This window comes from Bos javanicus, chromosome 28, assembly GCF_032452875.1.
Source record: "Bos javanicus breed banteng chromosome 28, ARS-OSU_banteng_1.0, whole genome shotgun sequence".
Classification (NCBI taxonomy): domain Eukaryota; kingdom Metazoa; phylum Chordata; class Mammalia; order Artiodactyla; family Bovidae; genus Bos; species Bos javanicus.
In genome coordinates, this window is record NC_083895.1 from 44,208,330 (window position 1) to 44,220,902 (window position 12,573).

Consider the following 12,573-nt stretch of genomic DNA (forward strand, 5'->3'; position numbering starts at 1 on the left):
ACCTCTCTTAGCAACACTTCTGCTTTGCAGGGGGGCTCAAAATCCTGCCACCTGAAGAAAATGACTCTTAACTCTATAGGGATGCCAGAAGCTCCTTCTTGCTAGCCAATAACACTACAAAAAGCCTTTCTAAATTTAGCTGGAAATGTGTAGAACTTTTGGCAGAAGTTGGGAATTCATAGGGGACTCCATACTAAAAGGTCATTTTCTGAATGCAAGCCAATCTAATATGAATTCCAGGTTTACATCTGAGGGGCAAGGCGGGGGGGGCCATGAAGGTGGTGATGGAGATGAAGGCTGAAATGGATGTAGAGACAGAGATGGAGATGGAGGTGGGGATGAAGACAGCAATAGAGATGGAGATGGAGATGCAAGGGCGATGTGTCCTCCCTAAAACTGTCAAGGAAGAGGGACCAGTAGTGAATGGCTCTCTTCTCTCTACCCCGGGACCTAAGATGAATTTTCTGCAGTACAAATGGCAAACTTCACTGGGCTGGAGGAAATGTAGGTGAAAGGATTTGTAAATGAGGCACAGAATCCTTGTTGAGACACCTGATGAAAAGTCTTCTTCCAGAATATGTGAAGTGAAGTTGCTCAGTCGTGTCTGACTCTTTGTGACCCCATGGACTGTAGCCTACCAGGCTCCTCGGTCCATGGGATTTTCCAGGCAAGAGTACTGGAGTGGGTTGCCATTTCCTTCTCCAGGGGATCTTCCCGACCCAGGGATCGAATCAGGGTCTCCCGCACTGCAGGCAGACGCTTTACCTTCTGAGCCACCAGGGAAGCTTCCTAAATATATATTTATTTAAAACAACAGTAAGGATTTTGTTTATTGTTACAGGACTTCAATGATATATTCTTTCCCTCCCACTCAATTCCCTTTTTTTCCCTCCAGAGGATAAATATTGAATACCTTCAAAGCTGGATGTGGATGGCAAGAGGGCAGTTTAGCACAGGTATGTCTAAGCTGTGGCAGGCAGGGGTAGAACTTTATCAAAGAGCCAATAATGAAACAATTCCTCAGCTCTTCTTTTACTGAGTCAGCTCTCAATAGGTTTACAAGAAACTACAGCCAGTTAACAAGGAAGAATGCCATGAGAAGGAAGAAGGAGGCCCAGAGCCATGTCTGGGTTACGGAAAGGATTTTGAATTTGCAGAATATCACAGATGATAACATTCGATCACAAAGAGTGAAATGCCTTCTGAAATCACATACATGCACATATACGAATATAAACATGCAGGATGTCTTTTTCTAGATGTAGATAAGTGGAAGCTGACAGTGGAAGGCTGAGGCTTAAACAGAAGCTCTTCCTGTGGAAAGAGAGGCTGTTAATAGCATTATAGAACTAGGTATGAAAACTGGGAGCTCTGTTCTGCAATACTCACTTCACAACTGCTCTGATTATTTTGTCTTTTGCTACCTCCAGGTGTTCAATCTTATCTGGTGGGGAGTAGGAGGTACCTGTCAATACTTCCGCCTGCCTGTCCAGTCTTATATCCTCCACCCTTTCCTTCACCCCGCTTTCCCAGGAAACTTAGACTCATGCTTTTTCCCTCTGTTCCACCTTTCCCTCCTAACAGTCTCCCTACCAGATGTAAATATGCTTGTGTCTTCCTTCACTTCCTGACTCATCATTACCCACCATTTTCATTTTCAATCTCCCATTCATTCCTTAGCCCACTTCAAACTACTTCTGGATCTAAGTACTCCAGGATTTTAAGCTTCCTCTTATACTTGATATTACTGATCACTCCTTCCTGAATCCTTCTCCCCTGGTTTTCCTTCTTCCTCTTGGCAGCTCTTTCTCAGGCTCATCTTTTTTGTATTAATTCAGTGCTGAAGTTCCTCAAGCCTGGCTCCAAGCCATGTTTTCTTCTCATTCAGTACCTTTTCTCACTCAGGCCTTGGCTAACTGATCCACCCCCAAGGCTTTAAGTCATCACTGTCTATCAATGATTCTTCTCTTATCCACCTGATCCCAGCTCTGAATACCACCTTCCAACCTGGCATCTCTTTGGGGCAGATCAAAACCTTCAAACTATTTGCTCTCACAATCTTTCCATGCAACCCCTGTTCTCTTCCAAGATTCCCATCTCAGTGAACCAGTACACACATCCCATCTTTGGCCACATGCAAAAAAACTTAACGACTTTTCCATAATAACTCCGTTTCCTTCACTGCCCACCTAAATCCATCACCAAGTTCCGTGTATTGGATCTCCCAGAGGGTCCTTTGACTGTTTCCATGACCACCACCCTAGAGCAAACCTCCACCATCTGCCATCTAGACTACTTCTGTGTCTACCTGGCCTCTTTTCAACAAGTAATCTTTTCAAGATGCCATTCTGACCATGCCACACACTTTGCTACAGCGTGCCAGGTGCTTCCCATTGCACTTGGGATGAAGACAAGCTTTTCAGCCTGTGTAGTATGGCTGTACTAGGCTTGGTTCCTTTATAATCTTTCAAACATCGTCTCATAGCTTCCTCTTCCTTGCTTTTCCAGCAGCACTGGTCTTTTCCTCGATTTATCAAACTCACCCTGCTCCCTGTCATCACATGACTCTTGCACACTAAATTACCTCTGTCTGGAACAAATATTTTTAGCCTGGTTGAATCTGTTCTCAGTTCAAGAGGCAGTTCCTCAAGGAAGACTTTCCTGGCTTTATTAATTTCATCAACTGGTTCCATAATAATATGTATCCATATCGTTTTGTATTATAATGCAGTGATCATTTTGCATTTGCTTACTGTTATTATTTCTATATTATAATGATTAAGTCTGTAAGCTCCATCCTATTTCCAGTGTTAGCAAAGTACTTGGCACAGAATGGGCATGCAATAAATATTTATTTGAGAAATAAAGCAAGGAAGGAAATAAAGAAGCCTGAGAGAGAGGGAGGAATTAGGAAGAGAATGAACAAATGAATTTATGTTTCATTTCAGAATCACTGGAAACAGGCCAGCCCAACATGACATGGAAGACTACCTGAATTCACTCCTTTATTCAATAAATATGTATTATTCATTACTAAAGTAATATACTTTTTTCTGATTATGAACACAATTTGGAAACCACGGGGAAATACTTAAAATATAAAAGAAAACCAATTCATAGTCCAATGATGAACTACTGTTAAAATCAATTCAGTTCAGTCACTCAGTCATGTCCGACTCTGTGATCCCATGGACTGCAGCATGCCAGGGTTCCCTGTCTATCACCAACTCCTGGAGCTTGCTCAAACTCATGTCCATCATGTTGGTGATGCCATCCAACCATTTCATCCTCTGTCATCCCCTTCTTCTCCTGCCTTCAATCTTTCCCAGCATCAGGGTCTTTTCAAATGAGTCAGTTCTTTGTATCAGGTGGCCAAAATATTGGAATTTCAGCTTCAGCACCAGTCCTTCCAGTGAATATTCAGGACTGATTTATTTTAGGATTGACTGGTTGGATCTCCTTGCAGTCCAAGGGACTCTCAAGAGTCTTCTCCAGGACCACAGTTCAAAAGCATCAAATCTTTGGCGCTCTGCTTTCTTTATGGTCCAACTCTCACATCCATACATGACTACTGGAAAAAACTATAGCTTTGACTAGACAGACTTTTGTCTGTAAAGTAATGTCTCTGCTTTTCAGTATGCTGTCTAGGTTGTTAAAATAATTTGCCACGTTTCTTTTTTTTTTTTCTGTGTACGTGTAGTATATAAGTAGGATCATTCTATCTATGTATAATAGATTTGCTTATTTCTCTTAATGAAGTATGATGAACATTTTCCTGTGTCGTTAAGAATCCCTCGAACACATGGTATTTAAACTTCTAAAATGTATTCTATTGCAAACATGTATGTAATTTAGACATCTTTCCACTTGCCGGATATTTAAGGGCTTGCCAATTTGTCGCTTCTCTAACTAACATATACATGCCTTGTGGGGCCCAGAGACAAATAGGATAATGCAGTGACTTCTGTAGGAAGTGGACTTAGGGAAAACAGGAGGCAGGTTTTTCCAAGTGGCTTAAGAGAATATTTGCTTGAGGGTTGCTGAGCCCGAAGCAGGTGTCCTCAGAGTGGAATGTATTGTCAGTCATGGTAAAGAGCTTTTTGTCTCTCAGGTGTGAGCCCTAGCCATAGTGCCAGATTCCCGGGCGGGTCTGGCTTAAGGCACCTGACCTTCAAACTCTGGGGCAAGGAGCCCCAGAGGCCTTGGCTAGGACTAGCGGACCGCCCCCACACAGCTGCGGGGCACTCAGGCCACACGCCGCCACGCGCCAGGAGCAAATCTCCGCCCCGTTCAGCATTCCGCCACACCCCTCACTGGAGACTCTCACACGCTCTTCTCGTAGCTCCGCCTCCAGGCGACCTCCGCAAGCCCGCCCACCCCCCTGCAGTAGCCCCGCCCCCGGATTGCGGACTCCGCCCCCGCAATCCGGGCCCCCGGGCTGCCCCGCCCCATGGGCCGCTCGCGAAGCGCGGAGGCGGGGTCCTGCGCGGTGACGTGAGCGGGCGTGCGCGGTGACGGCCCGCGTCCCTGTTACTCAGCGGAGCGGCGGAGGCCGGACGACGCGGCCCGGATCGCGGAGCCGCGAGCAGCGCTGGGTAACGGCTGCGGAGACCGCCGAGACGGCGCCGGTTCCCGCCGCCGGGCTTTCCTGTCGCCATTCGCTGCGCTGCCGGGTGAGTGCGGCAAGTGCCTCAGGGCCAGGGCGGCCGGCGGCCCCGCCGTGTTTATGTTATTGTGCCGCCGCCACCGCCTTTGCTCAGCCGTGACCCCCTCCCTGGAATGAGGACGGGAGCGCGCGGCGGGCGGGGGGCGCGCGGCCGGCGGGGGCGGCGCGGGAACAATAGCGGCCGAGGAGGCGGGGGCCGGCCGGGGGGCGTGGGGCTGCGGGACCCAGGCGCGTCCCGGCCGCCCCTCGGCCCCAGCTCCGCCCGTCGGTCCTCGCGCGCCCTCCTCGCGCGGGTCCAGCGCCCACGTCGGGAGAGGAAAATGGAGCGGGAGGTGGGTGGCAAGTTCTAAAACACTTCGGCGAAGGTCTGGACGAAGGCGCCTAGTCGGCCCGCTGCTCCCCGGCTACCTCTCCCGGCGGCAGGGACCCGCAAAGAGCGCTCCGGTGGCCGGGTCGCGACGCCTGCCCGGCGCCCACGGGGACAGTGTTTTGTGTCTCGGTGGTTTCTTTGTGCTGATGTTCTGAGCGAACGCAGGCAGCGGTGCCGAAAGAGGCTGGAGTGGCCTTCAGCTCCCGGATTCGAGGAAGCGCTGGGGCTCGAGGCTTGGGCAGGAGGTGTCCGTCCAGCTCAGCGCGAGCTTCAGTGGTCAGCGCGCCTTTCTCTTGAGGGTCACTCCGTGGCGACCTTTTGACTTTTTCACCCCAGCCTCCCTTCTCTTTGTCTTGCACTTGTGTTCCCTGTCCTTCGAGGGGAGCCAAGTCTGCTTTGAAGTACTGTGATGAGCACTTTTCGTTTTAATTTCTGAAAGTTTCCCATCATATGTTTACTGTGAACTAACGTAGTAACGTGTTGACTACACGGTGTCAGACAATGTGCAGTGGTTACTATTTTTGCCCCTGAAACTCACTGATCTTTCTAGTAGAATTCTGGTGTGTCAGTCCATTGTGTTTTAAGAAAAGCATCTAGCGAGTACCTCCTTGGTAATGAGAACATCTGTTTGTTTCATTCATTCATTCAGGAACTGTTCAGTATTGTACCCAGATGGAGTTTGAGGGCAGAGAGAAATACCCTCTGATGGAAGAAAATACTTACACTGAACTATAACAGATGTACCTTTAAATTAGACGATTGTATAAGTAATGTGTGTTAAAGAAGGTATAGTTATGCTTTGGGTTATTTTACTATTTTTAGTAGTATATCTGGAATTTCTAGTGTAACATTTTACTTATTAAGAAGTAGGGTTATATTTGGTCTAAACGTACAACAGCTTTTATATATTTCCTTGCAGTCATTTGTAATATTTACTTCTGAATCCCTTGCTGTGGGTTAAGCCTAGGAGGTCAGATGTGTGAGTGAACATGTTTAGTGTGTACCTGATGTAACAAGCAATCAAAACGTGACTTCCTTGAGGACAGGCCTGTCTTGCATCTGTGTCTCTAACACCTAGCTTGGAATATAGTAAGTGTTCGATGAAAATCAGATTGATGAAAAGCTCTTTAGAGCTGATAACATCAAGCCTTAACAAAAACATTTTAATGTTCTCTGTATAGTTTTGGAAGCCTAAAGCAAATTCACTTCCAGATGGCTAAATGATCAATTCATATATATATTATCTGTCATGAAAATAGGGGCTTTTGAATCACTTCAGTATTAATTTTTTTCCTATCACTTCTAACTCATTGACTATCTTAAAATTAAACCTTGTCTAAAATATTTTTTTAAATATGTGAGTGTGTCTGTGTGTGATAAGTGCACACAGACACACACACAGTGATATTTCAACAGGGTCTATATTGATTGTGAATATTACCTTTTGTGAATATTACTTGAAAAGTTTCTGAATACTCTTTTAGGCAGAAAAGTTAAAATAAACAAATTGCATAAAAATTTTTGTTAGAAATGTTTAATTCTAAATTCTTCATTGTACTAATACTATTGGTGAGGCATATGGGCCTAAAACTGAAAATAATAATAATTTGTCCACATTACATCTCTTTTCCACTTAGTATATTTTAGCATTTGCTTTGGATATAAAAGAATTTGAGGTGAACTTATTCTCTGATTTAGAGAACAAATAAATAAAATGATACTTTATTAACATAAAGGATGAAAATCTTGAGATACTAAGCTTTATTGCTTTACCTAGTTAATATGTCAGATTTCAGTGAGGGTTACTGATACGGATCCCCACAGTCATGCTATACATGCTATACTTGTCAAATCAGAGTTTTTTGCTTGGTTTTCTAAATTCTGTTGGCTTTAAAAAATAACTTTTTCAAGACAGCCCATACTCAATAGCAGTTACTCCTTATTCCACTCTACATTATCTTTAAAGGAAGAGAGAGCACTGATTCTGGTAATAAGTATATTCCATTAATGAATTTGAAAAGGGCTCCCTTTAATTGTACTGGAAGAGCAAAAAACTATATCCTTTATATCCCAGGAGAAAGGTCGCTTGGAAGGAAATTAGTTTAAGAGTAAATTCTATCAAAATTAATGAAGTTAGAATCTTAGCTGTTTGCCCAGTGCCTAATATTATGGAAATAACCTTGTGATGATTCTCAATGCTTAGTGAAACAACTTGAAGTAATTTATTAAGTGACTAGTCCCAAATTATCCTAGTTGCAATTAAAAGCTTGTTGAATAGAAGCCTGATTCTTAATGTCTTGACTTTGTCAGTGAGTTGAGTTTTGACATATTTGAGTCATCCAGATAATTGAGCTGCTTTGTTGCACGTGTGTAAAGTAATGTCTGATATTAAGATGCCAGCTCTCTAGAGATCTCTGCTCAAGTCAGTAGTATGGATAGTAGTCTTACTGATTCATGTAGTTCAAGGAAGTCATTATAGGCACATAGCTTTAGATAGAAGTCATTTGCCTATTTCTGTGAGCTATGATGCTAATTGTCTTAGTCATGGGTTCTTTACATCAATATTTAGTAGCTTTGTCTTCTTGCTCTAATGCAGATTAACTTGAACTTTGATTTCACAAATGAGTTCTGAGTCAACAAACTTTGCTGCTGAAAAGGTGACAGGAGCTTATTAAAGTAAGCTGCCCTTACTTCTGTCCATTAGGGCAATAGTAGAAATAGACATTTCCAGGAATCAGATCTAGATGACAGAACTTCTCAGTTCTTTGTTGTCAACAGGCCCTAGAGCTGTAGACAAGTGGCTTATCTTTTTGGTTAGAACTGTAAACTGAGGCTGTTGAAGCTTTTTTTTTTTTTTAAATAGAAAGGTTATTCCCCAGATAGTTGGTTCTTTAGAAAACCTTCTGGGACAAGAGAGTCTTTCTTGGGTGATACCAAAATCCTGTGTCAAGAACAACAATGAAACTTAGACTTTGTAATGTACAGAAGCAGAGAAAATTATTGAAACAATATTTTCTGTACTATCTATACTTACATATCAACTATAAAGCCTTACTGGGAGCCAGGAGTTCTTTTGTCCTCGTACTGTCATGTCCAGCTCTGTGCGACCCTATGAAGTGTAGCCCGCCAGGCTCCTCTGTCCGTGGAATTTTCCAGGCAAGAATACTGGAGTGGGTTGCCATTTCCTACTCCAGGGAATCTTCCCAACCCAGGGATCGAACCGGTGTCTGCTTTGGCAGGCAGATTCTTTATCACTGCACACCTGGAAAGCCCCAGGAATTCTTCGGTTGGTATATGTTATTCATTCCGTAGCACCGAGCTTACTAATGAGATTTTGTGCTTTCAGATACTTAGTGGAAAATGTAAAAAAGAAGAGTTTATTAGCCTCAAGAAGCTTATGATCATGAATAGAACTTAAGGCATATCTAAACAGTGAATTTATGTTCTCTTAAAAGATGATGAGGCTTCTCCCAAACGAACACATCTGGGAAGGCCAAATTTTATTGAAATCTAGTTTTTAAAATTATATGTGAGTGTGTATATGTATAAGGCCTTTTAGAGTATTTATTAACTGCCATTCTTTTTCAGGGTGGTGGGTTGTATAACAAATGCAGCACAAATATTGATATATGTCTCCATTCCATATACCTTTGTAGTGCATTGGATTTGGTTAAAATGTAATCATTTTTTAACAATGTTAAGGTGTTCAGACTTAGTTGTGGTTGCTAGCATGAACATTAGAGTCAGCCCTGAGTTCCAGTCCATACTCCAGATCTAACTAGCTATATGGTATAGGCTAGTTCAGTTTATGTAACAGTTCTGGATATGTAGCATTCAGTAAAGTTCAGTTCAGTCGCTCAGTCGTGTCCGACTCTTTGCGACCCCATGAACCGCAGCACACCAGGCCTCCCTGTCCATCACTAACTCCAGGAGTTCACCCAAACCCATGTCCATCGAGTCAGTGATGCCATCCAGCCATCTCATCCTCTGTCGTCCCCTTCTCCTCCTGCCCCCAATCCCTCCCAGCATCAGAGTCTTTTCCAATGAGTCAACTCTTTGCATGAGGTGGCCAAAGTACTGGAGTTTCAGCTTTAGCATCAGTCCTTCCAAAGAAATCCCAGGGCTGATCTCCTTTAGAATAGACTGGTTGGATCTCCTTGCAGTCCAAGGGACTCTCAAGAGTCTTCTCCCACACCACAGTTCAAAAGCATCAATTCTTTGGCGCTCAGCTTTCTTCACAGTCCAGCTCTCACATCCATACATGACCACAGGAAAAACCATAGCCTTGACTAGACGGACCTTTGTTGACAAAGTAATGTCCCTGCGTTTTAATATGCTGTCTAGGTTGGTCATAACTTTCCTTCCAAGAAGTAAGCGTCTTAGGTTTCATGGTTGCAATCACCATCTGCAGTGATTTTGGAGCCTAAAAAAATAGTCAGCCACTGTTTCCACTGTTTCCCCATCTTTTTGCTATGAAGTGATGGGACCAGATGCCATGATCTTAGTTTTCTGAATGTTGAGCTTTAAGCCAACTTTTTCACTCTCCTCTTTCACTTTCATCAAAAGGCTTTTGAGTTCCTCTTCACTTTCTGCCGTAAGGGTGGTGTCATGAGGTTATTGATATTTCTCCTGGCAATCTTGATTCCAGCTTGTGTTTCTTCCAGTCCAGTGTTTCTCATGATTACTCTGTATATAAGTTAAATAAACGGGGTGACAATATACAGCCTTGATGTACTCCTTTTCCTATTTGGAACCAGTGTGTTGTTCCATGTCCAGTTCTAACTGTTGCTTCCTGACCTGCATATATTATCTGTCAAGTGAGAATAGTAATAGCACATAATCTCATAGGTCTGTGAGATTTAAATAAGGTACTGCGTGTACAGTACCTAGAAGACTAGATGTAAGTATTAAGGACATTTTAGCTAGCTATTGTTATCACCAGTTATTAACTTGGAGCAAATTTAAAATGCCAAGTAAATTTAAAACCAATTTGATGTACAGTATCCAGTCAGATTCTCCAGAATACACCAGTTTTTTTTCCCCTTCTCCTCTGAGTCTCTGGGATTTTATTTAAAATTTTATCATGTCCTCTGTTTTTTTTTTTTTTTAAGTTTTGCTTTTTTATTGGAGGTTAATTGCTTTACAGTATTGTGTTGCTTTCTGCCGTGCGTCAGCATGAATCAGCCATAGGTGTACATACATCCCCTTCCTCTTGAACCTCCGCCCTGCCTCTCTAGGTTGTCGGGGAGCAGAGTTTGTCCCCCGCATCGCCCAGCAGGCCCCCGCTGGCCGTCTCTGTCCACATGGTAACGCGTGTGTTTGCAGGTTGCTCTCTGAATCCGCCCTCCCTCTCTTTCCCCTGCTGCGTCCACGAGTCTGTTCCGTGCGTCTCCAATTGCGGCCGTGCCAGTAGGCTCATCACTGCCAAGGGCACCTAATCTGAATTCTGAAATGATTTCACAATGGATCAGTAATCCTCTCTGCCTTAAAATTTGGAAATGTTCCCAAAGCAAATAATAAAGGAAAAGTTGCCACATTTACCTTTCCCGTGTAGAGAATTGCCAAAGCTTTCCTGGGTTTATTTTGACAGATATCTGAAGGAATGGGAATCCAGGAGCTGTGAATAACTTTATCGTGTACCCACATTTGAAGAAAATGGAGTACTGTCACGTCTTTTAAATTTAATCTTATTGAGATCTCTGATTCTGTGTGAAAAGTGCAAATTTGTTAGAGACTGGGTAACCACAGTAGTTCATTAGCCATTTTCTAGAGCTTGTTAGGTAGCATCTGGAAATACTGTTTTTCTTTTCTCTGTTTTGTTTGTGTGGTTATTTTGGTAGACCAAATTTCTTGTTCCTTCTTGCGGACAGCGACTATGACGTGATGCGTTTTGCACATGCAGTATCTATTGAGAAGGCACTCTGTACCAAATCAGGTATTAAGTGATTGTGGGGGCCACATGGAGTAGAAGTTAGTCTCTGCTTTCAGTGAGTGCAACTTAATGGAAGATACGAACAAACATAAGTGCGTTTAGGTCCTAATACCAATAATCAGGACCAAAACCAAGTGTTGTTATGCATTTCATTGGGAGTTTCTTTAAGCATCAGGCTTCAGAGCTGGCTGGATGTTGGGGCATTTGGGGCTTCTGAACCAAACATCTTCAGCCCTGCCTTTTAAAATATACTGACTAGATAAACCACAAAAAGCAAAACTTCTTCTCTCTTTTGCTACTGCTATTGCTAAGTCACTTCAGTCGTGTCCGACTCTGTGTGACCCCATAGACGGCAGCCCACCAGGCTTCCCCCGTCCCTGGGATTCTCCGAGCAAGAACACTGGAGTGGGTTGCTATTTCCTTCTCCAGTGCGTGAAAGTGAAAAGTGAAAGGGAAGTCACTCAGTCGTGTCGGACTCTTCGCGACCCCATGGACTACAGCCCACCAGGCTCCTCCATCCATGGGATTTTCCTGGCAAAAGTGCTGGAGTGGGGTGCTTCTCTCCTAATTTCTGGTTAAAGTTGAGAGTGTGGTACAGATCAGTTAACATCTAAATCAGAAGAAAAGGCATACCTTTATAGTCACTTGGAATCCAGTGTGGAACGTAACAGGACATCAAAATAAGCATATGAAAAGGTGCAAGTCAAATTGTGACCCGGAATCCTCCAACTACTGTATTGAAGCTCCGAATACGGAGGGTTAGATTGATGCTTGCAGCACTTTCTTGAGCCTTTTTCTGTTATTGATAAGTGTGGCTTTACTACTTGTTGTTGCTCAGTGGCCTAAGCCACATCATATTGATGAGAACATTAGAAAAGAAAAACTGTCAGACACACGTGCTTTGCTTGGCATGGAGCATGAAAGACAACAGGAGATCGCGGTTTCCTAAAAGCTGTTAATGGGATGGAAGCCCGCCATTCCCTGCCTTGCTTCTGCGAGGGTGGTCTCTCTAAAATGCCACTTGGGCCAACCAAAAGTGAGATAAAGGAAAGCTAGCCCTGTATAGATTTCCCTGTGACTAGGAGTCGCTTTTCAGTCAAAAAACCAAAGTGTCTGGCTTTGTTACTGTTGAGAATTTAAGTCTTAGTGATTTTATTTTATTTACATTTTATTTATCTTTTGCCGAAGCAGTATAATCATTTGATTCAGAATTCCAGCGATTAGATAAATATACAGCAGAAAGCTTCCTTTCCACGCCTTGCAGCCCAGCCGCTCCATTCCTTATTGTGGAGACGGTGTTGAGTTTCCCATGAATCCTTCCAAAGGTTGTTAATGTGTGTGCAGATAATACAGATACATAATTCCTTTCCAAAACCTTTGGTCTGGATGTATTTCAGAATTAAGGTTTGGTTTTTTTATGGGTGGGGAGGAAGGAAGGACTTGTGAAAAAGATAATGTAGTGCTTCTGGTATATTATCAAGAAGCGCGTGCAGGAGGTAGTGTGCCAGTCTGTGATGAGGCACGTTAGTATTGCTGTATTGAAAGCATAAATAGATAGTAGGGATAAATAAAGACTATAAGTAGTCTTGTGGAATTTTTGGTCAA

At 43.4% G+C, this 12,573-nt stretch overlaps 1 protein-coding gene across 11 annotated transcripts in view; it reads left to right on the top strand.

Moving 5' to 3' along the window:
• Nucleotides 1-4,491: 4,491 nt before the first annotated feature.
• The window catches only part of MAPK8 (mitogen-activated protein kinase 8), a 97,711-nt gene continuing 89,629 nt past the window's right edge, over nucleotides 4,492-12,573 (top strand). For 3 of the 11 annotated variants that reach the window (XM_061405631.1, XM_061405630.1, XM_061405628.1), the window contains exon 1: nucleotides 4,515-4,673. The gene's annotated coding sequence lies outside the window, so the exon portion shown is untranslated. Of the gene's footprint in view, nucleotides 4,674-12,573 lie in introns of all 11 variants that reach the window. The other 8 variants (XM_061405633.1, XM_061405635.1, XM_061405639.1 and 5 more) reach the window with 6 other exon arrangements.